At 36.9% G+C, this 17,816-nt stretch overlaps 1 protein-coding gene across 2 annotated transcripts in view; it reads left to right on the top strand.

The window, feature by feature from the left end:
- The first annotated feature begins 3,455 nt into the window (after positions 1–3,455).
- Positions 3,456–17,816, top strand: part of FOXN2 (forkhead box N2) — a 101,031-nt gene continuing 86,670 nt past the window's right edge. Inside the window, exon 1 of one of the 2 annotated variants that reach the window (XM_036926040.2) lies at positions 3,456–3,625. The gene's annotated coding sequence lies outside the window, so the exon portion shown is untranslated. The other variant, XM_057497232.1, reaches the window with a different exon arrangement.

Below are 17,816 nucleotides of genomic sequence, written 5' to 3'. Positions count from 1 at the left end.
TCAGGTTCCTAGTCATCTGCATAAATTTTTAATGCCATGTTTTATCGATTTATACATAGTAAAGTTAAATAAAAATAATTTATTTATTTTTAAATCTGTCTGGTAATTTTACTATCTGAATCCCTTCTGAATCTTTTTTATGGTTCTGTTATTCTGATTCATGTGACTATTTTTTATTGTGTACTCAACACTGTATTTACAAAAGGATTTTAGTTTGCTTCTGCCAAGGGGGTGGGAGCATTTGCTTAAAAGAATTACCTTAATCCAATCTCAAGGTTAGGATGATTTGAAACTGAGATATATTGCCCCTTTACTTCTAGGATACAGCCATTTGAATTCTCCATCCAAGCAAGGGGACTTCCACAGAGTTCTCCTCCATTCCCCCTACAACACCCAGAACTCTAATTGCTTATCCCTATCCCTGATCATCTCTCAACAATCCTCTACCGAGTGGATAAATGGACTTCCATGGGTCTCCATTATTCTTCAGATCATGGCCTGATAATTCCTATTTTATTAGTTCTCTGGTGCCTCTGAGCTGATATTTTGTTAAATTTTTCTAGTGTCCTGAGTAGGAGTGGTCCAAATTACTGCCAGTACCAGGGCTTACAGAAATGTAGGTATTATTAAGTACAGATAGTTGCTCTTAGGAAGTGCATTGGAAAAAATCCGTAAAGAAAAAAAATCAGGCTTTCATTCACAATTCTAATTGTTAGCCCAAGTGGCAGACCAGTACTTAGGAATGTTGTATCCTAGTCTTCATATCATATAGTTTGAGGAAATTTATTTCTTTTATTGACAAATATTATTTAACATCACCTTTGTCCCAAAAGCTGTTCCAAGAAATTACACCAAAAGGTTGAAAAAGACATGGTCATTGAGCTCAAGGGATTTTAGCTTAGATTCCTTTTTGGTAAACTGGTAATTTTTAGATTCCTCAATTTATGATCAAAAGTCTTTTGTTAAATATATATATCACAATGATAAACACATTTAAAATACAAACTTATGTATTTGGGTTCCTATCACTTTTTAGCCTAAACATGCAAGCATTTTAAACATTTGTCTTCCAGTAAAGTTTATTATTGAATATGTTAAAGTATTTTGGAGAAAGAAGAATACAATCTTCACAACAGACCTTAAATTCCAGAATCCTCTTTTTCCCAAAGAGTTGAGCTCTGATTTACTAGCCTTTTTTCTCATGTAACTTCCTGGGGAAAGCTACTCACTCTGAGTCATCATTACTTTTAATCAGAGCTTTTCCATGGTAGGTGTTCAAAGTCCTTTAAAATAGCTTCTAGGTATACAAGCATCCCTCTACTCTAAGGTACTCCAAGTGTGACTGATTTTCTAAAAGATGTGAGATTATATTTTCCAGCAGAGATTATTTTAACATGCCCCTCTCCAGACTGAATCAGTCAGTGGGGAAAACCAGAAGAGAAAACTTAGTGGATGAGATGCAGTAGATTCATTATTTGACTTTGGACACGTTACATACTTTTTTGGGTTAGTTTTCGCATCAATGATAGACTGAGATCCTACATGATATTTCTAAGTATACATAACTTCCATCTTTCAAATTCTATGATTCTTCTAGAGTTGAGGAAGACTGGCCACCTGAGTTTAAAATAGGCTAGAAGGAAAAACAGAAACTAAAGTTCAATATATCAAGTAAGATAATAATATACTAATTTGTAAGGAGATGAAGACCTACCTATATTATGTTAGTGGCCACCATGATGATGGCCAGCAGAGATATAAAACAGGATTAAGGTCTGAGGAGGCTGTGGCTCTTCAGAAGTCACTTTCTCTCAATCTTCCCCTCCTCTTTTCAGTTCCCTTTCTACTACACTGTTCCTTTAGGAACTTCCTTCAGTTTATCCACATGAGGGGGCAACAGTCATTGCTCTGAAGGGAGAAAATGAAGCAACCCTTGCTTCAGTTGAAGCACACTGAATATCTGCCTTCTGATCTCTTACTCTGAATGTAAGCTATGAGGTCCTTCAGGACAGTGTAATGAAAAACAAATGTAACTAGTAGATGACTATGGACAAATCATATAAACATAGCATTTTCATGTGTGGACGGAGGGTCAAACACTTTCATTTTTGTTTTTATATATTCTGATACCTATAATTCTGTATTCTCATAATCCCCACAGCTTGATTTGTTTTATTGTCAATAGGCAGCTTTTTTCATTCTCATCTCACTTTATATTCAGAGCCTGTCACATAGTGAATATCAATGTTAACATTCATTGTTCGAAAGGAAATGAACTTCTCTTAGTACCTACTATGCATCAGTCACTGTCCAGGTGTCTTTCATATATCCTTTCTTTTAATCCAGTCAACACATTTGTGAGACAGGTATCCCCACTCTAGGTTTTTAATATGTGGACATAGATATTCAGAGATTTAATTATCAGGATCAAAATGATAGTAAAATGGAGCCTTAGTTCTGCCACTTACTTTATACTTGACAGGTCATTTTTCTAAGCCTCGGTTTCCTTATCTGTAAAGTAGGAATTCGTGAGAGTTAGGACAGGGTTGGCAGATTTAGCAAAAACAAAACAAAACAAGCCAGGAAACATATGTCAAAATGGTACATCCTTACATTTAAAAATTATTTTGTTTATCTGACATCGAGATTTAAGTGAATAAAATACTGTATTTTATCTGGTAACGTTATCTTAGCATTATGGTTATGGCAACGTATGTGAAGAATTTAGCCCAGGCCCTAGCACTTAGTGAGTGCTCAGTAAATGCTATGCTTATTAAATTTTGCATGTAACTTCAAAGTCCTCTTTTTTTTCACCACAGATACGCTGAGCTCCGTTTTCACATAAAATTTCAGTCAAGAGAAGGTAACACATCTTTAAGTGTATATTAATGCTTTACCGTTCCTAAAGTGCTTTCAAAAGCCTGGCCAATGGAGGAAAGCTCTTAGGGAAACCCACAGGCACTCAGGCTGTCGGGTCCGTAGCTGCAGTCCCAGCGCAGGCACCGCGGGCCGTCCAACTCCGGCGGTCACCCTCCCCGGCACCCGCCCCGCCCCGCGCCGCGCCATCTCCGCCAGTCAGCGGCCGCGCCGCACCCCGCCGCGCTCCTATAGGTCCTTCCCGGGACAGGCGAGGCCTTTCCATTTTCCCGCCTTCCGCAGCCCGTCCTCAGACAGAAACCCGCACCGGCCCACACGTTCTCTGCCCTGCCTTCCGTGCGAGCCCCGCCCTGCCGAACGCGGCATCCCCTCAGCCCCAGCCTTCCTCCCTCACCCGCCGTTCTGGGCAACCCGCCGGTCCTGGGCGGGTCCTTCGGTAGAAGGTGGGAGGGGACAAGGAGGGGCCAGCCGAGTCCTCCTCCGGAAGGGTCGCGAGGGGCGGGGTTAATCTCCTTGGCGCCGCGTTGCCATGGCATCGGGGGGAGGCCGGAGGGAGGAGGAGGAGGAAGCGAAGCGGGAGGGGGATGTGGTGTTGCCGCGACCGCCACCGCAGCTGCCGCTGCCTGCTCTTTGCCGCGTCTTCCCGGAGGCGGCTGCTGGAAGCAGCCGGGAGCAGCTGCGGTGCTCTGCCATATTGTGTCTTTCCCCTGCCGTCCCTTGCCTCTCCGCTGCGGCAACCGAGCTGACGGTGAGTCCCGGCCCGGCGCCGCCCGGCGTCCGCGCTCCCCGCCCGGGCCCGCGGCACCGCTTCCAGGCGCAGAGGCAGCGCGTGCGGCCGGCGCCGGGCGTGGGGCGCGGAGGCGCCTGTCCCGTGACACGCCCGGACATTTTTGTCCAGTGTGGAATTGGTGCCTTTGAGGGGGTCTTCCCTGTCTGCGCTTTGGGTCGTGTATGGGCTCCCGGGGGGTGTCGAACTGGGGAGTGCGGCCCCGTGAGAAGTTAGAGTTTTCTGAGAGGCAGTGACTGCCCGGGAGCGGGTGTCGCGCGGCGGAAACCGCTGCGAGGGGTGCAGACTCTCCGGGAAGGCTTGGAGGTGTCCCCGAGGACTCTTAGGGCTTGACTCAGAGCGAATCCACTGTTGGGGGGAAGTGCCCCAAGCCTCTCGGGAATATGTGCAACGCCCCCAGCCCCGGCTTGAAGTGGAGCGAAACGTGCGGGGCGTGGAGTCCTTGTCGGACCCCAGGCGGACTGGCTGGGCCTGGCCGAATGGTGCCCGAGGGGGCGCGGGGCGCTGCCAAGTGCAAAACTACACTTCGAGCAGCGGAGCGGCAAGGCGTTGGGGTGGACAGGGGCGAGTCCCGGATGTGGGGGTGACGGACCCCGGTACCCTCCGCCCCTCCTCCGGTGCGCCCCCTGGGTGCCTCCGAGAGTGGCTGTCTTGGTGTGGTGGGAGTTAAAGAGTTTCAGCGCTGCAATATGTACACTTCCTGTTCTCCGCCTCTCTTGGGCCACCGATTACTGCCCTTAAGTCCTTTCTCCTGGGAAGGTGAGAGGTCGTAAGGCGTTGTGCGAGGCCTTTCAGCTTCTGAGTTCGCCCCACCGCAGCAGCAACGAGTCTGGAATCCAGGAGGACGGTGGGAATCGGGAAAGACGCCCATGTGCGTAGTGTTGCGTCCTCCACTCTTCCTCAACTCCAGCCCTTTTACCCCTCTGCAAAACGCCTCTACACCCACCGCAACTCCTGGGAGTTAGGGTAGCTAATTCATTGGGGCACACTTTCGGGATCTTATTGGACCTGACTTCTGCTTTAAAGTCTCATTAAAGCAGCCCCCGTACTTCGTTTTCTCCTAACAGGAAAAAAGTCTTAGCGTGCAAAGAAATGACACAGTCTTTCTTCTGCCCAAACTCCTAGGTGGGGGGAGGAGGGGAATATTTATTTCCAGGTTAGTTTACATTGTTTCTCCTGTCTTCCTTTTGATTGTGACAGCCACGTGGCTGGCTGAATGTGAAAGAGTGCCCTAGCGCCACTAGGTCTGAGGCAGGGGCTTTGTAACTATGCTGTAGCTTTGCATCCACATTTATTTTGGTGTTTTCTGAGATGGGGAAGTGGAAAAAGCTGTACTATTCAAGTCTCTCTCGACCCTAGTCGTAAGATTTATCTCTTATTTTCTTGCAGTCCTTGTAAGGTATATATTGACGTTTTTGCCTTTCTCTGCCTTTTTGATGATTCATCTTTAAAATCTCAGCAGTATTAGGTATTATTCAGGAGTGGTGGGGAATAGAATAGTACATTATGGAGTTTCCCAACTCTGGGGAAAAATCGTTAGAATTTCAAACCGTTTATGACAGGTTCTAATGTAATAAAAATGATCATATTCTGAATAATTTCTTTTCGATAGTTTTATAAAAATACCAATTTTTTTCTTACTACATAAAAAATGTCACCTGAAAAGATATATATTGCTGGTGAAAAATACTTGTTAAAGGATGAAATACTTGGTTGATTTGTGTGTGTGTGTGCACTCTCTCAAGCTTTTTTTAAAAAAAATATTAACAGTTAATGTAAATGTTAACATGAGCAGATTTTATTTTAAGGAAATGAAATCTAATTTTTAGGATATGTAAAAGTAAAAGGTCATAGGATTAAAGAAAAAGTCCAAACTTTTGGGGAATTTGGAAAATTTTATAATTTAGGTACAATCCCTGGTTACCAATGCATCATGTTTCATTTTGTGAATGCTTTGGTGGATTTGAATGATTTATGTAACACATATTTTTATTTGAAGAGTGTTAAACTACAGGAAACATTTAGAATGTGTAAAAGAATTGTGTAGAGAAGTTTCAGCATCACCATTTATTTGAATTTTAATTATGCCATAACAATGCTTCTCTCAGTCAGTGAAGTTAATAGATAAAAAGATTGGAGAGGCTTCAGTGCAGAAAAGATAATGGGATTGAGAAATAGGTATGTGTGCTGACCACTGAGAGTAATACTTAGTTGAGAAAGAAAAGTAAATAAGATGATGAAACACTTATATAAAGCAGGAAGAACTGCAAACATATGCTGGAGGACATTATTAGTTAAAGGATCCGACTATCAAATGAAATTTTCAAAAGTGCTCTCCAAACAGGGCTTAATCTTGTCCTTACAGCAGCTTTTTGCTTAGCTATTCTATGTATGAGCTTGTGTTGCTTTTAGATTGTTGTTATCTTAATAACTGGGTTTTGCTTAGCAAAAAGGTCCTCCAGAAATAAAGTTTTGAGGACCCAATGCTTTGCTGATTTCTTAGGGAAGAAAAAGAGGTCTAAGATTTGATCTCTGTTCTCAAGTTGAAGAGACTAAACTAACATACATGAAAATAGGAGTTTACAACATGAGAAGATATATCTAGGAGTTAAATTGTATGATGCAGGCAGGTGCTGTGGAGAGTTATGAGGAGAAAAAAACTAGAGGGTTTGAGTAGATAGGAGAGGCTTCTTGAAGAAATAAGACTGTTGCTTTCTAAAATCTAACCTTCATGTTTCTCCTATTAGATTAATCTTCTGGAAGTTTATATTACTCTAGTGACCAAAACTTCGCATATCAAGCATAAATACCAGATTTCTTCTCCAGACTTTCTGAACTTTGGTCCCCGTCTTCTCCCACGTTATCTTCCACTAACCTACAGGAACTGTTCATTATTCATTACTTCTGCATGGTATAACAATCCTACTTCTTTTTACCTTTGCTGATGTAACATTTTTCTGTTGGAAAAGTACCTTCACACATCCTCTTAACTACTGAAAATGTATTTAAGCTTGAGGCTTGGCTGAAATTGTGATTGCCCTGTGAACCTAGAATCATAGAATTTTTAGACCTACTTTCACCTCTCCAGCTGAAAATTCTTTCCCATCTTTAATAGCATATGGTTCTTTCGGGCTGTAGCATACTATACTGCCTTGCTTTCACTTAATACTTTTTGAGCACTTACATGTGCTAGTTGCTGTTTTAAGAACTAAGGACACAGCTTTGAGTAATAAAAATCATAATATTCTTTGTTATCTTTTTAGGTTTTATCACACCAAGAAGATTCTAAATTCTTTGACCCCAAAGGAATCTTACTATCTCAGATATATGCTACATGCTTAGTAATTGATTGTTTTTCTGGATTAAGGAAAGGTGGAATTTATAATATGAGATAGATGAATGGAAAGGTCTTTCTTTACAAGTGAACGTACAAAGAATAACCAATTATAGATGGCCTCGGAAGCATTACTTCTAAATCTAAATATGGTTTAGTATCCCCCCCAACAAAAAAAAGAGGAATGGCATTTGAGCCTGGGAATTATATGATAAAATCCTTATTTGAGGTAGTTTCACTTGACAGCAGTGTGCAGAACTAATAATTAACTGGAAGTAGAGAGGAATGGGAAGGAGAGAGTATTAAAGAAAAAATTAATAACTTTGATAAGGAGGTTTGGAAGTGAAACATCATCGAAAAGATGGTGAATTTAGTTAGGTTGAGTATATAGTGAGTGGGTGAGGTTTCAAGGTAGATATGACCTTTAGTGACTAGAGATGAGCTGTGTGGGATAATCCATTCAATATAGAAGTGCCAGCTAATGTTATGAATTTTTGTTATGGAGTTAATAATTGAAGTGTTGAGGACTAAGAATGATGCTTTGGGAAACTAGAATTCAAGGAACATTTCCTTTGGTCATATGTGACTTTGTAATTAATTCTACAGACTTGCATAATGCCTATGGTATTGTTTTATTAATAATTTTATTTCCACTATTTGAGAATTCTTTCTCTGTCTTACCATCCAATATAAAGCAATCAAAAGTATTTATCATCATTTGCTTCCAAGGGATTTTGATTCATGTGTTCCTCATTTCCCTTACCTTAATTGTTTTTATTTAAATAAATTCTTATTTTAGAATACTTTTACATTTACAGAAAAGTTGCAAGATAGTCACAGAGTATATGCCTCATCCAGTTTAACTTACATTGCTGTAATTCCTCTGTCACAACTAGGAAACAAAATTGCTACATTACTATTAATTAAGATACATACTTTATTCAGATTTCACTAATTTTTCCATACTGTCCCTTTAATGCTCCAGAATTTCAGTTTCTCAGACTCTTTTTGTTTTTGATAACTAAGATAATCTTAAGGAATACTCGTCAGAAATTTTATAGTGTTACTCAATTGAGATTTATCTCCTGGTTTCCTTATTAGACTGAAGTCATGACTTTTAGGAAGACAACAGAGGTAAAATGCCATTCTCATCACATTGTACGAAGCATAGTATAACAATATGATAAAATTGATATTAACCTTGATCACTGAGGTCTTTGTCAGGTTTCACTCCCTCCCCCTTCCATATTCTTTGGAAGCAATCATTAAGTACTGCCCATGCTCAGGGACTTAACTTTGATTCATGTATTTTTTTTATTTCCTTCAACTAATTTTCTTTTCCATAAATAAACATTTAAATGTGATCAGTTACTTATTGAGCATCTACTGTATTTAAGTGCTGAGGATATAGTAGTGAGTAAGAGATGTCATTTTACTCTTTTGGAGTTTGCCTGATGTAAACATAAAATAGAATTTATCCCCTCATCTACATGGGTCTTACTTTCATTGACAGTTATAAACAGTATTACTGTAAGGGGTAAAAGGCTAAATAAAAAAACTCTTTTAGTAGTCATTTAGAGGATATGCTGTTATCATAAAGATTAAATATATGTACCATAAAAAGAATTGCCTTTTTGCTACCAACATAGATAATAAAAAATTACTTTGATTCTCCCCAGTAGATGTATTACTGTTAAATTACTAGAATAGCTGAATTATCATTAATTATCTTTATATCTTACAAAGTTTGCAGATTGTATAAGAAAAACTTTTGGGTTTTTTATGGTTTTTCATAGGTATTTGGTGCTTTTGCCACTTAGAAGCTTTTTCTTCTGAGAAGTAGTTGGAAGGGTATGTAGGGGAAAACAAGTTGGGAAACGAACAGAGATCCTGTGCTCTCTTCTTTATGAGAGGCTGTTTTGCTTTTTTTTTTTAATCTGTGGAAAAGAAAACAGGATTAAGGAAAATGAAGAACATTGAAGTTTTGAAAATGATATACTTTTTTGGAGAGAAATCACTTTATACTTAATAGAGGAGTAGATGGGTTATGCCATTCAAACATTGGAAATGTTATTGGGAATATTAACAAAACAATACCAATTTTATTGGCAAATAAAATTTCAAGACTTCTTGAATGAGGATTTCAGTTAATTTTTTCTAGTTAACTGGGCTAACTACAAAGCACTTTTTGAACTGTTATTGAAATTCTTTCTAGAATGTATTAGTAAGTTTATACCTTTCGAACTTGATACTGTATAGCCCACTGAACATAATTTAATGTTTAATTTAGAAATATACTATGTAAAATGAGCTAAAGCTCAATTTAAATGGTAATTTACCCTTTTTTCCCCATAACACAATCTCAACTCCATAACCATTTCCCCAATTTTTCTTGTCCTTTAAAAACTAAACTCTCATTTTTTTCTCTAAACATATAGAAAGAACCACAACTTGGGTACGGTATTTTAATACTGTTAAAATAGGATTTTTTTAAATGAAGAATGGATAGAGGAATAGCCCAATTGCCCAACTAGTTAATAAACTAATCTTTTTCCTTAATTAACTGCTATGACATGATACATAGTAGAGAATATGAGGAAAAAATGACTTCTTATTTGTAGCAATCTTAACAGGATGCAAAGTTGTAATGGAGATCTATTTTTATTGACTTAGAATAAGTCCATGATATGGTATAGAGTGTGAAACCAAGTATGATATGATCCCATTAAGAAAAGGTGTACATGGGGGTGCTTACATTGATGTCTGGAATATTAAGAGTTTTGGATGATTCTAGCTTCCTCTTCTCAAATGTTTAAAATCTTCAAAATGAGCTAGTCTTTAATGAGGGAAGAGAAACTTCAACTATACCAATTGTATATATACTATAAAAATATAAGAATTTTTATTTCTTCAAAATATGTGTATATTGCAGTGGAATATTATTCAGCCATAAAAGAAAAATAAATTCTGCCATTTGCAATAACATGGATGGATCTAGAGGGTATTATGCTCAGTGAAATAAGCCAGGTGGAGAAAGACAAATACCATATGATTTCACTTATTTGTAGAATATAAAAAAAAAACTAAACAGAAGGAACAAAACAGCAGTAGACTCATAGACACTGAGAAGTGGGTACCAAGGGGGAGGGGGTTGGGGCGTGTAGGGGAGAGAGTGAGGGGGATAAAGGGGCACAATAATTCGTAATCACAATATAAGTTGGTCATGGGGACGGTAGTACAGCATGGATATAGTCAATGATTCTGTAACATCTTTCTGCATTGATAGATAGTAACTGCACTGGGGGAGGTAAGAATTGAATAATATGGGTAACTATTGAACCACTGTATTGTATGTTTGAAAACAATATAAGGTTGTATATCATTAACACTTCAATAAAAAATGTGTATATTGTATGTTTGAAATATTTCATAACTTAAAGAAACTGAAAAGAAAAAATAGGATGACTTATACATGCATAGAAAAAATGAAGTAAAGGTAATAAATGTTAAAAATGGTAAAAAAAAAATAGAATTTAGACACAGTCAATATAGTACTTTTGAGTTTTATTCATAACTTTGGAGTCAGAGAATAAGGATATTGATAAACTTGTATCCTAGTGGTTTGTTTCTTCATCTTAAAAGAGGGACTATAGAAAAAGAAGAGATTCTTGTAAACTAAGATTCTACTGTTGCTTTTGCCTGCCCCATGCTTTTTTTTTTCCAACTCCTTCATCCTCAAAAGTTCAGTTTAAATGCTACCTTGTCTATGTTGCTAGAGCAACACTTACTAATAATCGTGCCAACACCTACTACCTTTTATAGAGTGCTTAGTTGTATTTGGCATGATATTGTACTAGATACATGATTATATAATTAAATTATGACAACTGGACAGGGAGTGTTTTATTCTTATAGATAAAGAAACAGATAGTGAGAAGTTATGTAAGTGCAATGCTGGGTATTTAAGCCCAAGTCTGTCAGGCTTTAAAAATTCATATTCTTTGTACTGTGACCTGAAATCTTTGAAAAATGGGTATTTGCCAGTATGATATGTTTGCATCTTGATCTGTCCCCAGGAAGGAGTAAGGAAGAATACAGGGTAGGGAGAAGAGGCTAATATTTATAGAACACCTAATCTGTGGCAGAGTGCCACTACTAATTGTTATAGTGAGTTAAGTAAGTGATACTACTTGGGGCTCAAGGAGTTTCATTTGTCAAAGATTGCCTAAATAGACTGGTGGTGGTTGGGTCTGGTTGATTTCAAAAAGCCTTGATCTTTCACTTTTCTAGTACAGGATGCAACTATATTTATTCATTCATTTATCATTTGCTTACTGAATGGTCTGTGCTAGAGCATAAAAATGAATGTTTTGAGTTTTGCCTACAAGGATTTTTTTATTTTTTTATTTTTTTATTTTTTGTAGATAATTATTTTTTATTGAAGGGTAGTTGACACACAGTATTACATTACATTAGTTTCAGGTGTACAACACAGTGATTCAACATTTATATACATGATAATTCTAGGTACCAGCTATCACCATACCAAGTTGTTACCATATTTTGACTATATTCCTTATGCTATACATTACATCCCGGTTACTTATTTATTTTACAATTGGAAGTGTGTACTTTTTTTGTTGTTGTTGTTGTGAGGGCGTCTCTCATATTTATTGATCAAATGGTTGTTAACAACAATAAAATTCTGTATAGGGGAGTCAATGCTCATTGCACAATCATTAATCCACCCCAAGCCTAATTTTCGTCAGTCTCCGATCTTCTGAAGCATAACGAACAAGTTCTTACATGGAGAACAAATTCTTACATATTGAATAAGTTACATGGTGAGCAGTACAAGGGCAGTCATCACAGAAACTTTTGGTTTTGCTCATGCATTATGAACTATAAACAGTCAGTTCAAATATGAATACTCATTTGATTTTTATACTTGATTTATATGTGGATACCACATTTCTCTCTTTATTATTATTATTTTTAATAAAATGCTGAAGTGGTAGGTAGATACAAGATAAAGGTAGAAAACATAGTTTAGTGTTGTAAGAGAGCAAATGTAGATGATCAGGTGTGTGCCTGTAGACTATGTGTTAATCCAAGCTAGACCAGGGCAATAAAACATCCATGTATGCAGAAGATTTCTCTCAGAACAGGGGGGGTGAGGTTCTAAGCCTCACCTCTGTTGATCCCCAGTTTCTCACCTGATGGGCCCCCTGCGACTGTGCCTGTCTTAGGTTGTTCCTCCCTTGAGGAATCTTACCCGTCTCTGGCTAACCAGTCATCTTCCGGGGCCATACAGGGAAATGTGAAGTTGGTAAGTGAGAGGGAGGCCTTATTGTTTGAAAAGGTTAGCTTTTTACTTCTTTGCATATTTATGCCCTGTGGCTTCTATGCCCAGCATTTGTCTTGAGTTATCTTTACCACTTGGAAGAATTATGATACTCAGTAAATTTGATATGAGGCACGAATTCTATTTAAGGATTGTAATTAGGAAGGACTGCCTACAAGGATTTATATTCTAGTTCGGTATTTCTTAAGTGGATGATAGAATCGGTGTAGTAAATTGCAAACAATATTTTTTTAAAATTCAAGTAGAAAATTTCAGTGTTGTATATGGTAAGGGTAAAAGTGTTCATTTTGTTTCAGTTCTATGTGTATGTATATTGTGGATCTCTATAAAAATGTATTACATATTGGGGGATAGCACCACAAGTTTGAAAACTACTGGTTTAGTTGCAGAGATGGGACCGTAAGCATCAACTTTGAATAATCATAACTAGCAATTAAGTTCTATGATAGAGTTCTGTACAGGATGCTAAGGAAGCATGAGGGAAAAAGCAGATAATTGAAGGAAGGGCTTCCAGAGAGACGACTTTAGCAGTTCTAACACATGGGGTAGAGAGCTTTAAATACATCTAAAAGCATGAAGGCGTGACAAAGCACGCCTACATTCAAGAAGTTTGGGGTGCTGTTAAATTGTGGAGACAGATTTTTTTTAAGGAACTTGTAAGCTACTGTACCAAAAGTTGTATACTTTATTCGGCCCACAGTTTTTCTGGAGTCTCATGGCATTTGTTAGAGAACAAATCTGTTTATATATTTGATTCTATCATACAATCTAGAAACAACTTTAAGAATAGAAAAATTTGACCAGGTAACACGTATGCAGTATAAAATGGTGACTATGAACACAACTATTCATAAAAACAATCACAAGCAAAAAACAGTTAAGTTCTGAGGTGACTATCAGTGTTCCTTTTTTACTTTTTCTTTTGTCATGTGCTGGCTATTGCCAACAGACTAATGATAAAGTTTTAAAAAAACTTTTAAGAAAGAGAGTTATCTGTTCACTTTTCCTTTGAATTAGGAAGATAATTGTTTTTCCATTTTGAGGACACTTAAGAGCCAGTTATTGGAATATTAATATCAGGATCATTTCTGTAAGCCAGAGTTTGCAAACTTTATGTACAGCTGTGTTTTGTTTGGCTTATAATATTTTTTCAAATTTTCCATTTGCCAACATTTAAATATTGGTACATTTTATATGAAATACCTAGAGTTCTGTTATCTCTTGAAAAACTGAACAATGTGGCAACTTGGGTTACACGTTCCTATGTGGCAGTAATTGGCTAATGCTTGTAAGTAGCTGCCTTCTTTTTGGCAGTCTCCATGTTTATTGTCTACACCACACCAGCTTCACTCATTTGTTGCCCGCCTGATCCTTGTAGGACATTTGAAATGCCTGCTGTATACTGTACTTCATGAAGAGTTTTAAAAGGAGGATTTTTGTTTTTGAAAGATCAGTCTGCTAGTATTGGGGATGATGGATTTTAGGAATGTGAGAAAGGTCTGGTTAGAATTTTAATACAGTAGTGCAGGTTGAGATGTCCTTTGGCACCCATTGGCGCTTTGCACCTTTTTCAGAGCACTTACTATATTCAGCTTGCTATTTTAGTTATATGTGTTACTTACCCCTTCAACTAAATTGTAAGTACCTCATACATTATGTGTGCTGGATAAATGCTTTTTGAATTTAATGATATTTATTTTTAAGACTGTCTTGTTTATAACAAAGAGGTCTTCTCTTGGCAGTTTTAGAGTACCTCTTTATTGGAAAAGCATTTTATACACTTAAGTACAAGTTGCAGTTTATTCTAAGAATGAGCCAGTGTCAGATACTTTTAACACATGTGTTACATGTGAGAAACAGAACAGATAGGTACTATATAATAAGACAGTAGATTTTCAATTCACTCTCCTGTTTGCCAAACATCAAGATGAAATAGTTGGAGAAAATTGGACTCTTGGTTTGCCATGTAATTTTATTCAGTTGGTTTAAAGATTATTCCAAGAGCTTTTTGTTACTCTCTTTTCTACTGATACCTAAAAGTAGTTTTAAATGATTATCAGCTGTAGTTTTTTATTTTATTCAATTCTTTTTTTATCCTTTTTACTGTAAAATAAAATGTAGATGAAGAAAACTACACAAAACAAATGTGCAGCTTAGTGAATTATTATAAGGCCAACACCCCTATAACCATCTTCTAGGTTAAGTAGTAGAATTTTGCCAACCACCTTAGAAGCCCTTTCATGCGCCTCTTCCCTTTTACCTTCTGTTTCGCTTAAGTTTTTATCTTACAACTTTATTTTTTCTTGTATTCCTTTAACTTAAGTCTTCATTTTTGAAGTGATCTTTTTCCTTTTTATTTCAGATTCTTCCTTGAGCTCTGTCTCTTTATTTCTGAGCTTTTCAAATTCTAATCCATGTATTTTTCATGTCTAATATAATTTTTAAGCTCATTTTGAAATACAAGCTCATTCTCTCTTCTGTGAGTATATTTTTGGCATGCTTTTATTGCCTGGAAGATGTGGTTTCATTCTATTTTTTCCCCCTTTTATTTATTTTTTCATTAAGAAATGTTTTTTATTGAGGTAAGAACTCTTAACATGAGATCTACCCTGTTAATAAATTTTTAATAGTACATTATCATTAACTGTAGGCACTATGTTCTATGGCAGATCTCTAGAATTTATTCCTCTTGCATAATGGAAACTTTATACTCATTGAACAACTACCATTTCCCCTTCTCCCGTGCTTCTATGACTATCACTATTTTTCTGTTTCTTTTTTTGTTACTGTGACTTTGTATGATATTCAACCTCCATATTTCTACTCATTGCTTTACAGGAAGCTGGTTTTCTTGAACTTCTAGGTAGAAGCTAGGTTCAGATAACTCTTCTACCTTGGAGTTCTGTTTCCATACATCATTTTTAAAAAAATGGTGAATGGCTTTCTGAGATTTCCTGGCTCTGTTCTACTCTGGCATTTCTATCTGAACCTTCTGTTTCCTTCATCTTGTTTGTCCCTATCCTGCTCAATTTTGTTTCCATTCTCAGCACTTTCTCTTAAGTAAAGAGTCTGTGTTGGAAGAGAGCCCCAAATGTCAGTTTCAAGAGCTCTAAAGGACTAGATTGTTCCAGTCCTGTAGATCTTATTAATGTGGACCCTTTGCACTTACCCATTGTTGGAGTAGTTTCAGCTTCCCACTAATTTTGTCAGAGCTTTCCAGTGAATACCTGTTGGTTATTTTGTGCTTCTGTTCTCAAGTCTCTCAGATAGCTCAGTGTTTTCCTGTTTTCTATAATGTAGACACCAGTAGAAGATGGTGTGTGGCTCTTTGTGGTTTGTTTCAGTCCTTTGTATTTGGGGTTTGTGAGGAGACTTTGTTAAATAGTCTTGTTGTAAATGTTACCCATGGACTTTTGGGTTTATTCTCTAGTTGCTTTGTCTGTTTTTATTCACAAGTAATTAAAAAATTTGTTGCCATCACAACTGCCATCTTCCCATAATCCTCTTCCTGATAATTTTAATTTTGAGGAATAATCATGTTTTTTTCCTAAGATCTTGGCAAAAAACTTTCATTTCTTCTGAAATTATTGCCACTTAATGCTGTCCACTGATTTTACATGACACAGTGCTCGAAATTTGTTGTTTTGCCCTGATTATTCTTAGTTGAGAAAGCATTTAAAAATCTATTCAGGATCCTTTGGAAAATTGTGAGAGGGTAATGGGACTATCTTTCTGTTGCAAATATGTAAGTGTTAGAACTTTGACATTTAAGGCTTTAGCTCTTTCTAATATTTAAAAGCTAACTTATGTTATGTACACCTAGGGTCATTCTTAAATTATGGAGAAAGAATTGAGTTTAATAGTTTAAGATTGATTGGTTAAAGTTTTGAGAACTCGTTGATTTTCATTTATATAAAGATAATCAGAAATATGAAATAATCAAAAAGCTTAATGGGAAATTCTCTTAATCTTTAGAACAAAAAGATTTAAGTAATTTGTACAAGGTAAAATTTAACTCATTTAACAAATATCAAATGCTTCTATGTGTTAGGAATCAGATGCATGTAAGTAAATAATTGCATTGTGAGACATACCTTTCCAGACATTCAAGAATGCTGTGGGAACACAGAGAGTAGGAACTAACTTTCCCCAAGGAGTAGGACTGAGTTAAGGTGGATTTTATGGTCATAATAGCAGTTTATTAATGGTAGATCAGTACCTTTAATAGACTCATTATCTCTACTTGTTTTTGTAAACTTTTCCATTAGTAATGCTTCATACAAGTGGATTTACTGTATACTTCCTTCAGTTACTACATCAAAATAGCATATTGTTTAGATGGAATTAAAGTAGTTAATGTTTTGGAAGTTTTTTGTGTGTTAATGCTGTTTTCCAAATACTTCTTAAGTGGAGAACTGAAATTTAGGAAGTGAAAGCTAGCAAAGCAGAATGAGCACCATAGTATCTAGAATAGTATTCTGTGTTTGAATGTTAATTGCTCAGTAAATATTAATGAATATCATATTTCACCCTTCAACTTTATGATCCATCTAGTTTAATAAAAATATATCCTTTGTTTAGTTGAAATAACTTACTAAAATGGCATAATTTGGGTATAGTTTTTCTGTTGCATTTCTAATGTAGTTGGCAGCAAGTTAGAGCCAGGTTGTTTATTGCTTGAAGTATTCAGCTTTAAGGATGTTGTGTCCATAGTTTTTTATTGTCCTTTTTTGTTTTTTATTTAGTTTGGATTAAGTTCTTCATAAGGGTCAAGTTCTGTGTTTCTAAAGTGATTTGAAGGCTATTGTTTCTTTTGAGCTGTTGACACAAATAACTACAGTAAAAAAGGGATGTACAAATATGCAATTGGAACATAGTAGGAGAAATTTTTTAAATCCATTAAGGAAGTTTGGGTGGGAATTAACACGTAGGAGCTGTCATTTAATTAGGTATTAAATATTAGGGTCTTAGCTGAATAGTGGTAAGGAAAATGGTTCAGTTATTAGAATAGCAGGAGCAAGCATATAAGTAGATACATGCACAGGAACTATTGGATGGGATAAGTTCTAGTTTGGACTAACTTACAGTAGAGGAGCATTAGCTTAAGAATGTAGAGTCAGATATATTGATGACAGTATCCTTTTTTTTTTCAGTCAGTTCTTTTATACTTATGAGGCAATCTAGGCTGGATTGCAGGTAGTCTGGTAGTGAAGATTGTGAGCTCTGGGGCCATACTGCCTGAGTTTGTATCCCGGTTCTGTCACTTCAAGTTTTGTGATATTGGGCATGCCATTTAATATCTCTGTATCTGTTTCCACATATAAAATGGACACTAGCAAAGCAGCTACCCAGTAGGGTTAAGAAAATTAAGAGTGAATACTAGTAAAGCACTTAAGACTATGCCTGGTATCAGTAATCATTCAGTGGATTTTTTTTTTTTATGGAAGTATTCT

Source organism: Manis pentadactyla, chromosome 2 (genome assembly GCF_030020395.1).
Source record: "Manis pentadactyla isolate mManPen7 chromosome 2, mManPen7.hap1, whole genome shotgun sequence".
Taxonomy (NCBI): domain Eukaryota; kingdom Metazoa; phylum Chordata; class Mammalia; order Pholidota; family Manidae; genus Manis; species Manis pentadactyla.
This window is presented reverse-complemented; position numbering and strand designations above follow the sequence as displayed.